Source organism: Lolium perenne, chromosome 2 (assembly GCF_019359855.2).
Source record: "Lolium perenne isolate Kyuss_39 chromosome 2, Kyuss_2.0, whole genome shotgun sequence".
Lineage (NCBI taxonomy): Eukaryota > Viridiplantae > Streptophyta > Magnoliopsida > Poales > Poaceae > Lolium > Lolium perenne.
The window spans coordinates 231,609,052-231,631,151 of NC_067245.2; the positions used below are offsets into that span (position 1 = coordinate 231,609,052).

Genomic DNA, 22,100 nt, shown 5'->3' on the forward strand with positions numbered 1-22,100 from the left:
AGAAAATCCATTAAATGAAAAACCCTAAAAACCCTCACATATGCCCTATGGCATTTTTATAAATTTTGACCCTAGACCAATTTGGTCTTCACCATTAGTTGAATAATGTTATTAAACACTTATTACAACTTTGGGAATCAAAGAATCACAATTCAAATATTTGTCAAATGCAAAACTAGCTCACATATGATAATGGTCAAAACTGAAATTTATAGCCTGATCACTACTTTGAGCCATTGCCATTCAATTTTCTCAAACCAAATCTTGCTATCTCTTTGCACCATTTCAAAGTCAACATCAAGGTGAACAACTTTTGTAAAGATCACCCTGCCAAAATCATTCTTGATCATGAGCTATGCTCATCCAAAGTTTCAACTTTTTAACATATTCAACAATCTCCACTTAGCCCAATTTTGCAAATTCTTGAATTCCACAATTCCACCACCACCTCTAATCATCTCTGGTCAAATACAACTTATCTAAACACACACATTTCAAATTGTTCCACCATTTGAATTAAATCAAATTTGGACAAATTTACAAATTTACAATTATGGCACTATTACACACTATTTGCTATAGTGATTCTACTCCACCTAATCTACCCTAACCTACACCAATTGGTCCCCTGGTCCCCTTAAGCCATTTCAATGCCCAATAGAAACCTAGGGAGAGAGAGAGCAAGGCTAGACATGGCCATGCCGGCCATGTCGCCCAACCCGACGAGCTCCCCTCTCTCCCATTGCTTCTCTGCCCTGGCCCTGGTGCCCTAGCTCGCCACCATGCTCTCCTACGGCGTCCTAGCACCGCCACGGTCGAGCTCGACGATGACACTGGCCGGACGACGCGCGCCCAGAACGCGCCCAGACGCCGCTCGTGTCGCGCGCATGCACGCCGTGGACAAGCACTGGCCACGCGCCGTGCCACCACCCTGCACTCGCCCTGGCCCCACTCGAGAGCCGTTGAGCATCACCTCGCCAACTGGACGCCGCCAAACATGGCCACGACCAGACCCTGGACCGCCGCCGCCGTAGACGGAGAAGAAGATCCCGCCACCACCGCGACCTGCCTGGAAGCAACGCGACCCAACCAAGCCCTCCCCGACCAAGCTGTCGCTGCCATTAGCCTCGCCTGGACCCGTAGAGCACCGTTGCACCCTCGCCTAGCTCGACCACCCGCCGGAATCGCCGCGCCATGGTCGACCGCCACCCTGCCCCGCAGCACCCATGCGCTGCTATAAAAGGAGACCTCCCCTGGATGATCCAAGCACACCACCGCACTCCCCACCTCTCACAGCTTCTCAACCACCTCACCACTCACCTGATTCACGCCGGAGCAAGGCCAATCGAGAGCTCGCCGTCGCGGAAGCTCTGCAGCAATCGCCGGCGAACCAGTCCACCTCAGGCGACGCCACCTGTACCTGGAGCTTCGACGTCGTCCACATCTACCCCGAGCACACTGCCATCCCTAGCTGGAGCTCTGGTTAGCCCTCCGACCCCCTACCGCCGCCGCCAGAGCGTTGGGTTCTCGTCGGAGATGACGATGAACTCGAGCCGTTCGATCTGATTCTAATCCTACGTCTCTGGTTGATCTGTGCCGATTCAGGTTTAAAGAGCCGCTGACATGCGGGACCCTCTGTCAGGCAGCCCACGCGGGCACAGTCGCGTGGTGGGCTGGCTTGGGCCGTTTAATTTGAATCTGGCCCAGTTAGTTTTTCCCGCCGGCCTTTTTATTCAAACTAGATTTAAACAATCTCAAATAATTTCAATACTGCCTCCACTTTGAAAATCAATAGATTCAAATTGGCTCAACCAAATTTAATGAACTTTATATTGTTGGAAAGCTAGTGAAATTCTCTACAACATGCCACTAGTCCCATGACCAGATTCTTTGTACAATTAATTTGATAAAAATAACAAGGCAGGGACTTTTCCCTATTCAAATAATTCTTAAAAATCAACCAAAATAGATATTAAGTTAATTCCAACTCTAATAGCTCACATTTGAATTACACTAATTGTTTATGCAATAAAATGGTGTGGTCACTTTGCATGATCATGGCCTAGTTTAATTAATGGATAATATGGCTAGTTTAACTAGTTGATATTGTCCAAAACTATTAAGTAATTCATATGAGGTCTTAAACTTCATTTAAATCTTGTCTCACATGAATTCATGGGATGTTTGGACCCCTGGTCCCAACTCTCTTATATGAATTAATTAGAGATTTAAATTCTATGTAGTGATATTAAATGATATGAGGTGCTTTACCTCATTTAAATCATTTTCACAAATGATGATGATGAACAAATGACTTAGGTCAATATGAGTTCATATATGATTGTGTGAGAAATTAAATCTTAAGAAGATTTCAATGAGAGGAAATTATTTCTCAAGAACCCTATGGAAACTATCATTTACATATTAAATACAAAGAAGTGAATTCTATTTTAAACAACACAACCCATGCACCCTAAGTAGATTATTTGTGTGCATAGAATAGTTTGTGTGTTTATATGTGATGTATGGAATAGCCATTGAATTAGTGAGTAATTATACTCGTATTCAAATTTAGATGGTAGCACCGGAGAGTACACCGAAGAAGAAGGTTGCTACCAAGAGGAGGAGGAGGAACAGTTTGAGAACTACCAAGGCAAGCTAATATTCTTGCAAAGTGAAAAGCCCCTTGGGGCAAGGCACCATGATTCTTACCTTTTCTTACATAAGCCTATCCCAAGTTTTTACTTTACAAGTTTTACGTGTTGTTTTCCAAGAGTTACTTTTATAGTTAACTTTGGTCAAAGTAAAGGATGGTTACTAGAGTAGTGAAGTGGTCTCAATCAAGCAAAGCAAGATAGCACCCCTCATGATTTAGAGCTAGTGCTAATGAAATAAAACTTGACTACTCTAGATGGGAACAATGTGAATTGAAATGAATTTGAAACCTTGGAATGATGAAGCATTCCATTGAATGATTTTTGAAGGTGAATATGACCAAGAGAAGATAGTGATTTTTGATAAACAATGATGTTGGTTTGAATGCGATACCTTTCCAATTATTAAGTACCCCCACAATACCTGATTATGGGTATGGCTTAACTGGAAGTTTATGCATCGTAGTATGGGTTCCCTCTGAACACACGTCATAGGGGTTACGCTTGAGGCTGCCTCCGTTGTTGAGAAATGATGTGAAATTGCGGTGAATTGTACGGCCAAGCCCTGTGCAGTTCCCAGGTTGACAGTTGGTCTTCACTGGGAGGCCAAGCTCATGGGGAGAGGTGCTCATACTAGGATTCGTAAGTGAAAGGTTAGGGTTGATGATCCGCGTACTGTGTTACGATGATTCGGGGTAATCCCAACGGATGAAATCAAATGTTGTGGCACAAGTGTGCAACCTCTGCAGAGTATAAACCTATTCGAATAGCCGCGTCCACGGTTACGGACGGTTGGAAAGGCCATACAGTTTCTGATGTCATATCTTTGAAAATGATGTTGAAAGATGATGGTGAAATGACTTGTGGTGAATTGAATTGAAATCACCACTTGAATAGTGGGAATGACACTAATGTTCCCACTTGAGTTAGTTAGCACTTGAATAAGCTTTTCTCAAATATTGTGAACTAAAACTAGCTTTATGCAAATAAACTAGAGCTTAGCAAACCATACTAGAATGTCTAGCACTTACATTAGTATTAGTTTGCGAGTACTTAAAGTACTCACGGCTTTGTCCATGGCTATTCAAATGACCAGAGTATGAAGATGAACAAGGAGACGACCAGCAGGACGCCTACGACAACTAAGAGTCTTCCGACGTCAAGCGTTGGCCTGTGGACTAGAGAGTCCGTGTATCTTACGCTTCCGCTATGAACTATGAACTTGTGTTCGTTCGTTGATCGATAGATCAACTATTCGTGTAATATGGATCATGTGATTCCAAATTTGTAAGACTTATGGTTTGTAATGAATGATGACTGTGATACTTAACTATTATGCCTCGCAACAACAATATTCCTGGGATTGCGATGTATGACATAATAGGCATCCGGACCTAAAAATCCGGGTGTTGACACTTCCGACGTCAATCGTTGGCCTGTGGACTAGAGAGTCCTTGTATCTTACGCTTCCGCTATGAACTTGTGTTTGTTTGTTGATCAATAGATCAACTATTCGTGTAATATGGATGATGTGATTCCAAGTTGTAAGACATTATGGTTTGTAATGAATGATGACTGTGATACTTAACTATTATGCCTCGCAACAACAATATTCCTGGGATTGCGATGTATGACATAATAGGCATTCGGACTTAAAAATCCGGGTGTTGACACTCTAGCATTAGCAAAGCCACTAGAAGGTAACAAGCTCACATAAACCACCAGTAGTTTAATAATAGCATAATATAGATAGCCAGCAGCCAATTGATTTAAGCCAACAAACGGAAGCACTTAAAATATATCACTCGCTGTGGTTTAACAGTAAACTATCCACCACACTAGATCAAACCAGTATATCCAGTTCATCAAATGGATGAACCAGGACTGCTACAAACAAATATCATGCCAGCAGCATAAGTCTCTAATCATGAACAGTAGTATCATATGCTGATTACCAGTAGAATCATAGGATCAGAACAGGAATCCTCTAAACAGCTAGACCAACAATTAAGTTACCACACACGAGCACAAGCCGCCAATACATGGTCATATGCAGAGTGGAGAGGAGAGGGATTATTGCTCACAGTGGTGCAGACGAATAGAGGAAAAGGCCGACGCCGGGGTTGCGTCCGTGGCACCGTCCAGCCGGCGTCGAGGATGAAATAATCATCACCAGCACAACACCATTCCCCACCAGTGCATCACCACCAGTACACCGACGCCGGGGTTGCAGTCGTAGACGCCGTCCGGCCGGCGTCGAGGATGCAGTAGTCACCACCAACACCACACCGCTCCACCAGTACAACAGCACCGCAACACCACACCACTAATTCACCGTCATGAAAGCAATCTGGCCGCGGCGGAGTCGAAAAAACGCCGGCGACCGAGCCATCCGTGGGTTAAGGTTACAGTGAGGCACGCGTGTGGGAAAGGGGGCGGAGCTAAAGCAGTGGTAGATGGCAGGGAGGTCCAAGGCGGAGCCACGCCGGGGCACAGCATCATAGGAGGAGACCGGCGATGGCCAGAGCAGCAGCAGGCAACGGTGGAACCGCCGTTGACCACTAGGGTTTCCGGGGTCATGGGCGAGCAACTGGGGGTATAGAAATCAAATCGAAGAGAGGGTTTCGAAGAGCATGAAGAGGCGGAGCAGATCCGGCCAGCGGCGGCGCCGGAGTTGGCCGGGAGCGGCCGGGGGGGCGAGCGACGACGCCGCAGAGACATGGAGGTCACGAGAGAGAGGGGGTCGTGTGCATGTGTGTGGAAGAGGTGAGCGAGAGAGACAGGGGTGGGGTCGGGATCTTTCCCGTGCTCGACCAGGTCGAATAGCTCAGACCAGGTTTGGGCCAAACCATCATTGGCCAGGCCAATGGGCCAGCCCATCTAACCATTTAGACATTTTTATCTAACTAATAATCCTCTAAATAAATCAAGTCATGAGGAAATTCAAATATAAATAATTTTTTCATAAAATTAAGAATTTCTAAATATAAGTGAAAACATAAACAAATACCACAAAAGCCAAAGAAAAATAATATGATCTTTTCACTAAATTTTAGAAAATAAATTCTTAGATCTTCAACTATTAAGACAAAAATATTAAAGATATAATCTTTTATTTCTATTTTTCACCTCAAGAAAATAGTAAATATTTCTTTGTATTAAAATTTTCATATAATATAACGATTGTTTCTTCATGGTTATGCTTAACCATATAAAAACCCTAGATCATTACTTCAACATATAATTCCAAAACCTAGAAAAGAATTAAAAGATATATCCTCGTTTCAACCACTGTTTAAAAACCCTAAAACCTAACATGATATTAATAGTGATTGTCTTATCCTAAAACCCTAATGCATTAGGAACCCTAGCTCCATTAATTTATATGAATCCTAATTTGCTTCTAAACCTAAATCCTAGGTTAGAACATGTGATCATGATACTTTGATTTCATTCATAACTCCATAGTAGCAACTAAACAATTACCATGTCTTCATAAAATAATAGAGACACATCTCTAATATATTGGTATTACATGTGTTCATGCCTAGATGATCAAATAGGACCAACCCTAGTTCCTATCTTCTGAGACACCAACCTTAATGATTCCTATTTAGCATCACACCATTGTGATGAATCCTAATAGCAATCATACCTAATGTTTTGCATTACATACCATACTACACTAAACCATACTAGTGTAAGATACTTATGAACCATCCCATTTAAGAACCAACCATTCTCTACTTAAGGATCCAATAGAAAACCTAGACAATCTCAACCTTAATTGAGATGCTTCTTATAATTTAAGAAGTGTGTTCTTCAAAAGTTATTCTTTTGAAGAAAATAGAGAGTATTCATCAACCATACCTAATAGGACCTATAAACCCTAACTATCTATCACTAGTAAGATATAACCAACCTTGGTAGCACCCATGTGTAATTAATTGCTTAAGATGCTTAGGCTTAGCTCAACCCTTACAAGTTTTAGCTATTGATGAATCCAACTATGTTGTGATCCATCTAACACTTACTCCAGAAACTAGTTGAAACCATAGTAAACCATAGAACTCCACAACCCTAATTATCATACCTGTTCTCTATTAAAGAACATGTTCTTCAAAAGTTATTCTTTTGAAGTATATGATAACTAATCATTAACCATGCCAAATAGTGCTAACACAAACCACTATTCATTACATGTTAGGATTATACCAAATGTATTGTTGTGTGCTATTAATGTTATTGTTATGATATATTGCAGCACCTGTTTTTGATACCAAGTAACCAATTCTTACTAAGAACCTTGTTTGTGAATCACTCTAAAAATAAAACACACCCTAAAACAATCTGACAACTCACTAATCCTAAATCATCTGGGTTAGGTCCCGCTTAGAGCGATTGCATCTCATACTTATGCATTATTGCATCCTTGCCAATCTTTTACACATCGTCCTTACCGGACGATGATGCTATTTCAGAAATTGGAGTTATTGCGTATCGAAGACCTTGCCTGCATAATCTTGCAGTCAAGAAAGGCAAGTTCATCGCTTGCTCATGTTATTTGAGTATTTTTACCAAATTACTTGCAAAGTACTATGTTTATCACTATTGCATAAAAAAGCAAAACCACTATTTTCGTAACTATGAATATGACTATGTGGTGGGCAATGGAACCATGGATTGTGTTGATATGGTGGAGGTTCCATTGCAAGGGTTTATATCCATCTAGGATTAACAACAAATGTCGTCCAGTGATTCTTGTGCCGTAATACCCGTGTTAACCATAAGATCTGGAGTGGGACGGAATAGTCAATTGTATGTCCACCTCTTGTACATAAACAGATGCGCTTTACCGTAAACCCTTGATCCAAGAGAGGACAAGTGGTAGGGTGGGGCTCCCGATTGAAGTCCCCACGGTTATTGCGGTCTATGATGGGTTGCATCTCCCGGCGAAGGAGTTCATGGTAGAGACCTGAACTGTTGTCGTGGTCGGGGGCCGTCCTTAATTGGTATAAGAGCACCGACGAGGACCCAGGGTCGGAGTTTGCAGCAAAGGGTGGGTGTACGAGGTAGCGGAGGAATATGATTGGCTATGGCCTTATACCGGGCCTCACACCAAAGGAAGTGTGAACGGGCATGCAACCCGGTTGGCACCAAGGTTAAGATCTCTTATGGGCAATGTTGAGAAAATCGCTTATCGGGTTCAACTCGGTCGGCTGACGATTAGCGATTAATAGGCAAATCGGACGATTAGTCGGGCGATAAATGAGTTAATCGGATGATAAATGAATTTATCGGCTAATCGATGACCACTGAATAGGGATTAATCGGGCGATTAATCGTTGAATCGGACGATTTTTTGAACAGTGCTTATGGGTAATGCAGCACACCTCTGCAGAGTGTAATTAATCATGACCTGTCACTCCCTGTTCCGGGTTTTGGAACTGCGAACGCTGCCGGAAAGGAACTCCATGAAGTTCTAGTAAACCGGTGAAGGCTGACGGACATAGTTCTTCTGAATAAAAGCAACCTTTTGAAGAAATGGTTATGAAAACTTGCATTGGTATTAGACTTTCTGGTCTAATGCTGTAGCTAGTGCATTAAACACCTCTTTCCTATAATGAACTTGTTGAGTATGCTCGTACTCATCCCACTCTTAAATCCCCTGCTTAGATATGGAGGCATCGAAGGAGGATCTACAGTGCAACTCGAAGGCCGAGGAGTCAACAACTACTTCAAGAAACAGGACCCTGTCAGAGGAGTCAGATGCCACATCCAACAAGAAGAAAACCTAGTTTAGCCATAGAAGGGAACTAGCTTCCTAAACCTAGCTCCTATTTAGCTAGAATCTATTCTTAGCCTCTATAGCTAGTTAAATACTCTACAAATAGAGTTCGTGATAAGACTAGACTACGAGTCGTTCTTCTGGAGTTTATTTGCAGTTTTACCTCATTGTAAAGTAGGAGGCTGTGATGATCTTATGTAACAGAGTCAATGTTGTAATTCTATAGACATGCCTTGGACCCGCATATGTTTCTGTTGTACCACTCTGAGCGATATAATACTAGTGGAACGGTGTTTCATTGGTGTTATATCAGACTTGCTACTGTGCTCATCATACCTTCCTCTTGGGGTTCCAAAATGTTGTGCAATCTGCGCTCATCACATATCGTGGAGGAGATGAAGAAGTATGACAAGTTTTTTGAGAAAAGGAGAAATTCCGCCAGAGAACTTGGGCATAGCACTTACCAAAACGTCACCGCCTCTTTGCGTATGTTGGCATATGGGATTCCAGCGGATCTAGTTGATGACTATTTGCCGATGGGTGAGATTCAAGCTATCAAGTCCATCAAGCGCTTTGCCGTAGGAATTGTGAAAGTGCTTGATGAGGTATACTTGAGAGCCCCAATGCTCAAGACACGAAAAGGCTTGTGGAGTTCAACAAAAAAGAGGATTTCTGGGTATGCTTGATTCAGTTGATTGCATGTATTGGAGTTGAAAGAACTATCTTGCAGCATGACATGGACAGTTCAAAGGCGACAAAAAGGATTCCATTATAATCCTTATAGCTATGGATGATTATGAGTGGCATGCTTTCTTCGGAATGCCCAGTTTTTGCAATGACATCAACGTTCTCCAACGATCACCACTAATAAGAAAAATTGCATTGGGTGAAACATCATGGGTGAAGTTTCAAGCAAATGTCCACACCTACAACTATGACTATTTCCCAGCCGACGACATCTATCCATGGTGGGAAACATTTGTGAAGCCAGTTCACAAATCATCCGGTAAGAAAAAACTTCAGTTTCATAATGCACAAGTGGCGGTTAAGAATTACATGGAGAGAGCATTTGCTTACAAACCCAATTTGCGATTATGAGATGACCAACTAGATCTTGGGATGAAGAGATCATTTGGTACATTATAAACGCTTGTGTCATCCTGCATAATATGATCATCGAGAATGAGTGAGGGCAAGACAATGATTACTTGCACTATGACTATATGGGACGCCATGTGCAAGTGCTTAGGAGAGAGAAGAGAGTAGCCTGCTTCATTGCCTCGTACAAAACTATTTGAGACGACAATGTGCATGATGAGCTTCAAGAAGATTTGATCGACAAGTAGTGGACGTGGAATGGCCAACAATAGTTTGTTTCATCTCATATGTATGTTTATTATATTTTGAAAAATTATGTGTTGTATTGTTGGTGATCTATTTGTTGTATTGTTGAAAAAATATATGTTGTATTGACAATAAACTTTTTTGTTTATGTTGTAATAGTAAATGAAGTATTCGTTGTTATTTTTTATTATGTTTGATCTTCATTGTTCTACATTTGTTGTTGTTTGACGTCTGTGGGGGCGCCAACGCATTGCATTCCTGAAAAGCGATGCAACCTGCGCGCGATATTTTCTGTGTCCGTTAAAAGCTACTAGATGACCCGTTGCGCTATCGCGCAATGACAAAGGCTAACCATAGGGTTTCTTTTATTTTAGTACCGAATTACCGCGTTGTGCTATTGCACAAATAGCATAATTCAATAAGAATTTGAACCATAAGTTTTGGCTTATTTTAATATCAGAGGCTTGGAGCGGAGTTGTACTCTTCTTGCCGATGTCATCACCGTAGTGGTAAAGGGAGGGCATTCGGGTTGGATGGCCATCCAGGTGAGCTACAACATCATCCGAGGTTGGAGTAGAGCTTTTGGATCGAGTAGAATAGTATCCGACGGGGCGTCCCATGGTGAGGTATAATAGCCTCGACGGCCCTTGTACTTTCATTTGGGTAGTGCTCTCGATATCGCTTCCACTTTCCTTTGGGCAATCCAGTTGCTATGACCGAAAAGTGGTTGCGATTTCTTATTTCGTTTTACTTGCACATTTGAGTTTCCAAAACATGTGAAGAAAATTATGGACGTGGCTATGTTGTATCTTTGAATCTACACTACTTTCTCCGAAAGTATCACCATATGTGACTGTGTGCTAAAAAAAGACGTAGAACAAAACACAGCATAAGACGTGTGATATCGCGCAAATGGCAGAATCAAGTCAAAATTTAAACCATAAATTTTATCTTATTTTAGTATTTAGAATTAGCCCGGAATTGAACTACTTTAGTATCTTGCAGACACACCATCCCATTGAGATGATGTAGTAAGATATGACAATTTAGTACGATTCTGCATTATTTTTTCAGCTTTTATGCTTTTGTATAAGCTCCTCCACCATATTATTGATGGACATGTGGCATGATGTCACCAAAAGTTTGCTCATACTTAAATGAACAAAGTACTTAATCATTGGCACTTAATATATTAAAGTAATAAATCATGTAAATACAAAAAATATTTGGATAAAGATATATTTGATACATTTTATTTTGAGGCGAAAATATTGGACTAATGACAATAACTGCGAACAGGTGGTTTTTTTCCTTTTCAATGTAACATCAATTCTCAAATTGCTCATTTGGGCAGTATTCATACTGGTGAGTGCCTATTTAAAATGTATTGGTGCAGGTGAGTGCCAAAATTGAGACGGAATTAGGTCAGGTATGCCGGAATTGAGACGGAATTAGGACGGGTGTGCCACTTGTGCATATACCAAGGTTGGTCTTGAAATGATTGGGATAATCTGCTCCTTATTTTGCCTTGTCTTGAGAAGATAATTCTAAGTATTGTGTAACAGAGCTAACAAAATTAGTGGTGGTTATTAATCTTGGAGGCACAAGATATAACCAGTAAAGGAAATGGGAAAATGTCCCTAACGCCACTTGGGCTACTGGTCCAATTTTCATACCAGATCCATATAAGAAATAGAACTTGAGTTCAAACATCACAATTAAGCGTCGCCTAAAAAGATAATGAAATCTCCTGAGCGGAATGATATAAAATTCTTCATCTTGTATCACCAAACTGCTTCCACTTGATTGACGATCAACCAGATTCAGAGGACAAACGTAGATGATAGAACACTCATGGACGCAACAACTTCATAACTCCCATGTTCTTGAAGTGAATGCTTCAGACAAGTTTAAACAGTATACAGCATTTCTGACATTTTTTAGGCTTGTGTTTCTGCTTGTGACGTAAACATATGGAATATCAGCATGAAGCACCGGATGCTACCACACTCATGGATTGAGGATGGTGATATGGTCCACCCTTTGAAGCATGTTGTACGGTGAAGGACCGAGCAACATATCCATTGTTTAACAAATGTTAATGTTAATAAGCCGACCATCTAAAAATTATTGCCCTTATACTGTGCTACAAACAAGAATACATGGAATGCTCATCTGCTTCATTTTTCATAACTGAGTAAAACAATCATGAACTTCTGCACGATGCTCTTAATACATTTCCTAAACATCAATTACTTAATGATTTGAAGTTATGAAACATCATGATGGTCCTCGCCTCCTCCGGCGGAGACTCGCTGACAGCACCGCCTCCTCAGGCCCGAGTGCCCGACTGCTGCCATCATCCTTGATGATGAGCCCAAGGTAAACCAAGCACAGTGCTGTGTACGACAACCCTTTTATCTGTCTGTAGCAGTCATCAATTCCAACCCAAGATTATTTACTCTAAATTTGTCATGCATGGTACAATCGAAGCAACCGCATGAATGGCCCAAGATTGATTACTACTTTAAAATCCACACCTAGTTCTCCTCTCCCTCCCAAGACTATATCATTACACTCTTTTCCTGCTCACCTGTCACCCATTGAATTGAAGCTAGCTAGCTCTATATAATAACAGAATATGCCATAATATTTGGCCTCCATAATCGAAGTCTCGAGCGCTCTCGACCACAGTATTTGAAATAGCCTCCTCACCTCTAGTTTACTAACTGTAGCATGTGTTTTTCTTCAAACACATCATTATCCTGTGCTAATTTCATATTTGTGATACAAACAATACAAAAATTACACTGTAGGGGAGAGATAAATGGCTAGCAAAAAGAAATGGACAAAACAATAGCTAATGCCACATGATTGGTAAGACACTACCATATTTATCTTAAAATCCTTCTACTCATAATCAATGTACTCAACACTCTGATGCTTAGTTGTAGTGTCGTGGTACCTTCTAACACTCCCAGCCATTATATACGAGAAGGGGCTTTGCCAAAGTTTTAAATAGCCAACAAATGTTTTGGAAGCTGAAATGGAACTAACGAATTATATAGATTGAGTAAAAGTTTACGGCAAATGCCGATACACCAGTCTGGTGTGTGATTACAAGTCAATTCGAGGGGCTTAAGATGGGACATGCCATGGGTTGTAAATACTGAATACTTTTGACAAACGTCTTCGCTACAATAATCTTCAGAAAAATACAAGTAAAATATATTATACCTATTGGATAAAACACGCCTCTTGCAAATAATACCAACAAATCTGAAAAGGAACAAAACAAATGAAATAGAGTTTTAAGGAATATCAAGGATTTTCCATAATATGTGAAGTTACAGGTTGTGTTTTACTCATTTCACAGGCTCATTGTTATTTTTGTTTTGACTATGCAACATCCTAACATTTTGACCATTGAACTGCAGCTCTTGGGTAGTAACGGATGTTGAAGCTTTAGCCACACAATCTCCTCGCTTATCAATGGTGAATAAATCACCAAATGAGACATTTGTTGACTATGGGCGTGCCTACGAAACTACTTACTTGGTCCATTAGCTTTCTACAAAACTGGAGAAGACCACTAAAGCATTCAAACAAGAAAGGATTAAAAGAATTTTATATATAAGAGTGGAGAAACAGATCATATACCTTCTTTTTCATAGGTTTTCCAAAAAGTTCCCAATAACTAAGGTATTTATTTTATTTCTAAACATGCGCATTAATTTTTAAATGCTAGGAAATGAAGCAGCTCTGTAATGGGGTGTTGACATCAATCTCTAATCAAAACACTAAGTTGCATACACAGAAGCACTGGAAAAAGATCAATGAGTATAGGACTACATAACACACTGAAGCACCGGAAAATGCAGTATCTCGATAGAAGGAGAAAGCTATACCATGACAGTCCAATGACACACTCATGCATCCGCAATGATGTAAAACCCAGTTCAGTGGCTGGAGTGTAGCTTTGACTTCTTTGATTAGTAAATTTAGAGTTGAGAGGTACCTGGAATGCAAGACGTAAGATGCATTCTAAGAAGAAGAAAAGGCAGGCGCCTAACCGTTATGAGGTCCACGTTGGTCTAGAATGCGGCACATTATCTTAGTGGTAGGCTTACAGATCTTCAGGATATATATTAGACGTGTGCCAATTAGTATAAATGTAATTAGGTAAATTTTTAATAAAAAGGAAATAGGGTAAGTTCATTTAATATCTCCCAGGCAAAGATTTAGTGGTAAAGATGGTATGCATGCCCTAGCTTAAGCCTCATTATATCATTTCGAAATTCCTTGTTATCTCGTATTGAACCCCGCAAACTATCCTGAACCGATTGCAACAAAATTTTAGTTTTGACCTAAAATATAAATCAACATTAAACTTCTGAAAATGAAAACCCGGAAAACAAGAAACCAAACACCATTTTCTGGGAATCAAGTTCAGCATGCCAAATGCACGATAAGAACTAATAATAACCACAAAAAAGAAAAACCAGACAAGATATATAGATCTTGAACGATTTTATTCAATGAAAAAATATCTAAATGCGGCAGAATATATCAATGTAGCATCTTCTAGGAATGCAGCGTAGCCCAAAAGACTTGTATTGTATTACAACAAACCTCGTGGAAATATATGCACTTTGATTTGGGCAAAGGTAATATAGGGGGCATGACATGGCACCATTGATTCAGCAATCAAGTCCACCATCCCCAAACGATTGGAGTAGCTGAGCATGCAATACTCTTCTACAAAAAAATAGAAGAAGTTAAAACACACCTCTTTTAAACAATACATCAAATGTAGGAACCAAGCAAACAAATTAATTAGCCAAAATTTCAGTCTATGAGGCCATAGCTTGAGAAGAAGAGCTGTCACAGTGGCTCAAACACAAAAACAAGATAGTATTGTAACCATAAGTTGTATCCATGACTGTATTGTAACCATATATGATTGATATTTATTGACTTTAAACCATGAGGCTCATGATAGCTTCCCCGTTTAGCTATGCATAACATAGATTCTAACATATATAGGTCTGGTTCATCTAATACTGTCATAAGTGTATCACATAAGTACATAACACACAGCAGCCAATAAAAGAAACACTCTGGTTTGAACACAGTACAAATCATGCATAATAATAATGATGTATATAAGTCTCTGAAAACATACCCACATAATTTCAGAACCTCGCCAAATGTACCCTGCCAGGCTTGGGAATTTTAGAAAAGAATACTATATTAGCCAAGCAAATTTCACCAAGCGTTGGTTCATATTGCATCAGCAGCCCACCATCATCTGCATCACAAGATGTAGTTTACAATTACCTGACACTCCTACAACACCAAATGCTGTCTGATGTCCGACAATGCAAGAATCCCCTGCCACCCAAACCCAAACATTAAAGGTCTTAACTCAGCATCTACAAGGCAGCCAAGTAACATAAAAACGTCAGCACATATAATTTATAGCAGAACGGTAAATTTGAATCATATGAGGCAGCTTATATCGTAAATAACCTGTCAAGTCGGTGAAAGAAGATATCAATGGTAGTAATTAAATCCAACTAAGGTATAAAATACTTCTTTCTTTCAGTCAGGCCTGGAGTAGTAGCTTCTTCCACCTAGAGTAATTTTCATTTGATTTCTGCTATTGTGCTTGTTTTTGGCAAGCTTCTATAACATATAGTCGTATACCAAATTAAATCCTCCATTTCGAGCGCACCATCTTGTATTAGCTTTGCATGACTCACCTGCATGGCTACACAATTACTGTTAATTGGTTTCATGGGCTGGTATGTTGGACACCATAACAAACAACACTGTTGGCTAGCAAACATGTAGTAATATGAAAACATTTCATTTGGATTTTCTCATCTCATGCTCTTTAAACATCTACGTGATACGACAACCTTCTCTAATAGGAACGTAATCTGAAGCAACTGTGACATAGTGTAAAATGTCCATAATAAACTATAGTGTGCATATATATTATTCTGCAGTGACACATAACAACATATATATTCTTCAGTTGGCATATAACAAATCACGAGAGCATGCTGTTTAACTTCACCGTATGGGGTAAGTTGGTTAAATTCTGACAAAACCATGTTAGTTGGAGAAACAATCATACAAAAACATTGAATGAAACAAACATGCAAAACCTGGAAAGGAAAGGCGATGGAAATCAGAAGAAACCACTTGCTTTTGATCAGGAGACATACATCTTGTGCTCCTAAACACAAAGCGAACATCACGGTTTTTGACAATTTGGTCGCTTTTATCATGACTTTGAACATGTCCTACCATGAACAATTTGGTCACATTTATCCTTGTGATCCACAACGCATCGTGTGATGGCCCCTCCTTCTCGACGTGATGTTGTTCCTTCTCCCACCCGAGGTTGCCTCGTCATTTCAAATCAAAGTTATTAACAGGTAAAGTTAAATGGATCATGAATGGCATTTATAGAGCCCGCAGCCAACAAGAATACAACATACCAAGAAAATAAACAAGATGTCTGCAGAAACACCCGCCTAGAATCAACTCAGCTTCTAGGATTTATAGATAGAGTTGTAAAGAAGTACCACTTAAATGGAATCAACAAGAAATGCATCACAGAATATTAGGAAAAAGAGGGATGCAAATATCAATAAGCATCTAATATAGGATTTACTTTAAATCTAGCATACAGATTTTATGCTTCAATTCAGCAAAAGGAAACTTTTTATCCTCGTCGTCTGAGAATTCCCATGAATTAGATAAAATCATTGTAAGAGGATGGCTGGAAGGGAGAGGTACACCTCTCTGGCGAGGCGCTCAGCTGGATGCCAAGGATGACGACGACTGCCTCCGCACAGGTCGTGCCATCCCTTCTCTGCTTGTGGACATTTCCCCTAGGAAGATTTGATCCTCGAGGCTGCAGTGGCTTGAGCGAGAGCGGAGGGCCGCCTCAGAAAGCCTGATGTTGTGGATGAGGAAGTTAGCGGCACCTCCATCTCCCACCCACCTCACGAGCAGGTTGAGGGGCCATCCTGGGCGCTTGGGGCACTGCACCTCGTCGAACTGGGCGCTGCAACCATGACTCGAGAGTAGACTACCTAGGAGTTGCGAAGCACCAGACAATTGCAATCAACAGAAACCAACAAAGCTTGTCACAAGCCAGAAGAAGATAAACCTTTTGTCCTGCAGACAGCGCAGAAGGTAACATGAGCATGACAGTGAAACTATATAAGAATCTACACGGAAGAGATTTTGAAAGAATATGGGATCACCATATCAACAAAGCGATCAACCCCGTTGAGCTCTTTCATGGTCATCTCAATAGGATCCGCATAGACATGGGTTGGAAGGGCATCCGGCCCCGTGGGGATATAGGCAGTCAGAGGAGTAAACTGGCCTCCAAGGCTGCAGCAAGGAATGCACAACCTTACATACCAAGTAGACAGAGCGAAGACCCTAGAACATAAGGAACAACACGAGGCTCAAAAATCTACCTTGCACGGAAGGAATTGACATCAGGTATATCCTTGTCAATGTACCAGCGACAGGCAGAGCTACCACTTAACCATGTAACACCTGCAGCAAAACAAATCCAAAAAAAGTAAGCACGAAACATGTACCGAATGAAACCATCTCATGAATGCAAAAGAAGGAAGCAAGTAGATGGATAATATACATGAAGAAATGCTTTGCATATCACTGAAAACACAAGGAGCATAAAGAATTGACAATTGTATTTACTATTGTAGAACCAAACAACCGCACAAGAAAAACCACCGGAAAAAAGAACACGGTTTTTACCCATGAAAATAAATGTAGGAACAAAATTCTGGTACTGTATTCATAAAAGCGATATAAGGGTTTGAGAGATATACCAATTTCCTAAAATGAAAAATTATAAGCCCAGAAATAGCCTGAAGGGAGGAGCAAAAACAGGCTATGGTGGAGCAAAAACCGAAGAGGAAAATCAGCTCATAAGACCTTCTCACATGGACAAAGATGTGAAGCACAAGTAAAAACTTATCCCGGTGTACCCTAAATGCCACATATAGATGGTGTTCCTGGCATGCGGCTTACAGTTTACAAATCCATGTTATTATTTTATTTTTTTCGTGACATCCATGCAGCTACGACATCACTATTTTTAGGAATTATTACATTCTAGAGCCCCAACAATGCATCAGGGTACGCCTGCCATAAGATCAGCACAAGAGGCTGCTAACAAACACAACAGAAAATCCAGGATAATTATCTCATCACTTATTACATTTGGTCCAATACAATCAGCATTTACAGAACCTACACATAACGAACCGACGCCATAAGACGTGAGCGCAAAAATGCCAATCAAAGGCCGGCTGCCCACCAAGAGGTCCGGAACTTACAGAAGTAAGACGCATAGTATCTCTCTCCAGGGTACTCATTCTATGAGCTGCACACGCTGAACTTCTATACGCTAACATGCAGTCACCTCACACAGGTAAAACAAGGCCGGCAGAGCACATCGTTCTGAAGGGTCTCTAAAATCGGAATAACAACGGACACAAGGGTGCACATCCTGTCGAGATTCGCAATATAACATGAAAGAATATAACAATTAAATAAAGATAAACAACAAACGGACATATTCCGCAGGATAAAGAGAAAGGTAAGTACACGAATTAGGGAACATGAGTTGAGCATACAAAGTTTACAGGCAAATAGAAACCAACCTTGACAGGAGTAGACAGCACAGCACAGTCACACCTGATTCTTGTGAAATCCTCAGAAACCAGGACCTGCACATATACGGACGGCCGATTTTTAGGCTACCGAGACAACCTGATCAATCGACTGCATATATCTTCTTCTTAAATCATGTATCCACGGTAAATATAACTGTACTGCTAAGTAGTACTCTCAGTGATCTATACAAAGTGTCTTGAATTTAGTTTCGTCTTAGGCTAAAGTACGAAGTGCAGAGCAATACATATTTCCCTTGTTTTTTAGATAAAAAGGAAAAAAAAAAGCATATTAGGCCAGCCATGCCGTTTGGCATGTGAGCAAGAACCGGGTGACAGTTAAGTGGTTGGTACTCCAAACGTATTCTCGCCAAATTCCTATACAGGAGAATCTACACACTAAATGGGGCAAAGGAAGCACCTTTTTTTTCTCTCAGCGCAGAAGAGGCAGCCCCCAATAATCTTCAGAAGCAGTCAGCGGCTGGACCAAAGAACCTACATATACCCAAAAAACGAAGGAACCAAAACGAAATCAGCAGGAAGGCATTTTGTCGAACATGCAAGGCGCAAGTAGGAAAACTGTAAACAGCACATGAGAAAACGCATACCAAGCCAACCGACCAGAACGCGCAGATCGACAAGATCGAGAAAGAAACGTCGCTTGAAGGTTGATCTACACAGATTGCAGAGCAGATGAAACACGAGCACGCCGCCGGTCGCCCTCCATCACTACGCCTCCCTCCTGCGGGCCGGCCGCACCTGCTCCGCCCCGGACACCCGCTCCTCCTCTCCTCCTCCAAATATTAGCAGAAAACAGAAATTAAATCACAGTAAGAACTGAGGAAAGAAACTCCAGCGAGTCTAACCTGGAGTTGAATCAGGCTTTGCCAAGACCATCCCTTGCCGCCTGCCCATTGTTCATCCACTGAAGATGACGAGAGCAGGGAGAGATGGTCTCGCCTCCGGTCGTCGCTGCCACAGATCCGCCCGCGCCGGCCCGTCTCCGGCCGCCCCGTCGCCTCCGGTCGTCGCCGCCGCGGATCCGCCCCGCTCTGGCCCGTCTGCGGCCGTGCCAGTCGCCTCCGGCCGTCGCCACCGCGTCTCCGGCCGCGCCGCCCGTCTCCGGCCTCGCTCGGCGCATCTGGTCGCCGCCGCCTGCCCAGCTTGCTGCCGCTCCGTTCCATTCCGACGGAGGTCGTCGATTGGGATGAAGAGAGGAGGCGGCTGATTGGGGGAGGAGAGGAGGCGGCTGATTCGGGGGAGGAGAGGAGGTGGGGATTGGGAAGGAGGAGAGCGAGGCGACGGATTGGTGTCTAGGTTTTCACCACGCGCGAAGAAGGAAGGTGACGCAGACCGGCGCCTGTGCCTGCCTCCGACCGCTGGACCCCGCACGTATTTGGCCCTACATGTCATGGACTCTCTTGGAAGCTGAACAAGTGGAAAAAGAACGACTGGATCTAACGGCTGGAGTGAAATGTGGGATGAGAATTTACTGTGGCTAGGTGAACGAGCGACCAGGATTGATGTGCCCCTCCCAGATGGCTTGCATGGGCGGGTAGTCTAGGATCATTTATAGAAGAAATCCAGCGCGCAATAAAACAGGCGCTGCAAAAAACCTTTAGCGCACGGTTATTTTAAGCACCTATTAAAGATGCTCTAAGCTATTTACTTACAACTTAAAAAAATTCAGCTACACCCAAGTTGCAATTCACTGTCTATCACGAATCACTGTAAAGTCTAAATGTGAATGATCTAAGTGAGCTCTAACTTCATCCTGAGCATCTCAACGCGCGGTTCGGCGCGTTGTATACCGCTAGCGCGTGTTAGCGAATTTGCCCGCGGCAGAGGCTCTATTTTGCAGCGCGCGTTGCTCTGCGAAAAACGCACCTCCAGCAAAGGCTCTATTTTGCAGCGCGCGCGGCACAAACTGCTAATCCGACCGTTTTTTTGAAAATTTAAATCAAACAAACTATGAAAATTTGATCGAAAATACGAATATATTATAAAAGTTCAACGATACAATGCGACATATAGAACTGGAACTACTCGTCCGAGTCCCAATCGAAGTCCGAGCTGTTCGGAGTCGTCTCCGACACCGGCGTCGTCGTCCACTCGAAGGAGGAGGAGGAGGAGGAGAGGACGATGGTCGACGGCCCTGCGCCGTTCTTCTTTTCCTCCTCCTTCCTCGCCGCCTTCGCGGCCATCGCCGCTTCCTCGCCGCGGACTAGGCGCGGCGCTTCTCGCGCGAAGCTTTTTTCTTCGCCTTCTCCGCCGCCTTCTCCTCCTCCTTCTTCTCTTTCTCCGCGTAGAAGGCCGCCGTGGCGGCGACGTCCTCGGGGAAGCGGCGCGCCCATTCAAGGCGAAGCGCCTCGTCGCGCTCGGCGATGAGCAGGCGCTGCTCCAGCTCCCGCTGTCGGCGCTGCTGCTCCCGCGTGATCATCGGCGGCGGCGGCGCGAGCATCTCCGCCTGCTCCCGCGTGAACACGTCGTGGAAGTTCATCGCGCGGCGGGAGCGGCCCAGCCGTCACGCGACGGCGTCGTAGGCCCGCGCCGCCTCGTGCGCCGTGTCGAAGGTGCCGAGGCGGATCCGCTCCTCGTCGGAACGGATCTCCGCGTCGAATCGGCCGCTCGGCTGCGCCCGAACGCCGTGGTAGCCGGAGGGTGGGCGGCGGCGCGGAGGCATCTTCGCGTGGAGGCGGAACGGCCGGAGGCGGAGCGGCGCGGGAGGGAGAGAGGCGGGGAGAGAGACGGACGGAGGCGAAGACGCGTGGAGGCGGAATGGCAGTTGGCCGCTTCGCGCGTGTCGTGTTTATAGCGCGCGCGGCAGATTTCCCGCGCGGGCGGCAATTTTTTTAGCGCGCGCCGTTTTCCCGCCTCCGGACGGCAGCGCCCGCGCGCGGCAAACCGGCGATTTTTTTGCGCGACGGGCTTTTAGCGCGCCTGTTGGAGATGCTCTAAGAATTAGCAAAATTATTCTATTAGATGATGTACTACTACCTCCTCTGTTTTGGGGCCAACTCGGGGGACACGCGGAGGATCAAATTTAGGCCGTGAGGCGAGCCGCGTGGGATAGCCGACCCAACGGAGATACCTGTACTTGAGCGACAGTTCCAGTAACCAGTTGCGTCGGCATCTCCGCTCTCCCGAAAATATGAGGACCAAGCGGCGCAGGCTCAGCACCTCGACGATGTCGCCACCTCCTCCTCCACCAACCACCACCATTACGTCCCTTCCGGACGACGTCGTCGCCGACATCCTGCTCCGCCTTCCGTCCCCGACCTCCATCTTCCGGGCCGCGCTCGCTTCCAAGCATTGGTGCAGCGTCGCGGTCTCGCCGTCCTTCGTCCGCCTCATTCGCGAGCACCACCATTTCCCGGCACTCCTCGGCCACTTCCTCTCCTGCAATCACAGTTCCACTCTCCCACTCTTCCAGCCCGTGCCCCTTCACGCCGACCCCGCCCTCGCCGCCGTCGTCCGCTGCGGGGACTTCTTCTTCACCCGCCTCCAAGATTCCGGCCGATGCGCCCTCGAGGACTGCCATCACGGCTTCCTCCTCTTCTCCAACAGGACAAAGCTCAC

The 22,100-nt window shown here is 43.4% G+C and overlaps 3 long non-coding RNA genes across 10 annotated transcripts; all 3 read right to left on the minus strand.

Moving 5' to 3' along the window:
• Positions 1-11,785: 11,785 nt before the first annotated feature.
• On the minus strand, positions 11,786-14,530 carry LOC127335196 (uncharacterized). The gene is made up of 3 exons (XR_007872640.2): positions 14,419-14,530; positions 13,695-13,804; positions 11,786-12,211 (listed from the first exon to the last, which is right to left on the minus strand). It is a non-coding gene; the product is annotated as an uncharacterized lncRNA (long non-coding RNA).
• Positions 14,531-14,910: 380 nt separating this feature from the next.
• LOC127335197 (uncharacterized) lies at positions 14,911-16,978 on the minus strand. Of its 8 annotated transcripts, none has more exons than XR_011752448.1 (5): positions 16,105-16,978; positions 15,963-16,033; positions 15,319-15,551; positions 15,127-15,221; positions 14,911-15,011 (listed from the first exon to the last, which is right to left on the minus strand). It is a non-coding gene; the product is annotated as an uncharacterized lncRNA (long non-coding RNA). The 8 variants fall into 8 exon arrangements; XR_011752447.1 differs by having other exon boundaries at positions 15,319-15,559; XR_011752449.1 differs by lacking the exon at positions 15,963-16,033 and having other exon boundaries at positions 15,319-15,559.
• A 99-nt stretch (positions 16,979-17,077) lies between these two features.
• On the minus strand, positions 17,078-19,503 carry LOC139835286 (uncharacterized). Its single transcript, XR_011751077.1, has 5 exons — positions 19,130-19,503; positions 18,943-19,016; positions 18,513-18,578; positions 17,295-17,376; positions 17,078-17,205 (listed from the first exon to the last, which is right to left on the minus strand). It is a non-coding gene; the product is annotated as an uncharacterized lncRNA (long non-coding RNA).
• Between the last annotated feature and the right edge of the window lie 2,597 nt (positions 19,504-22,100).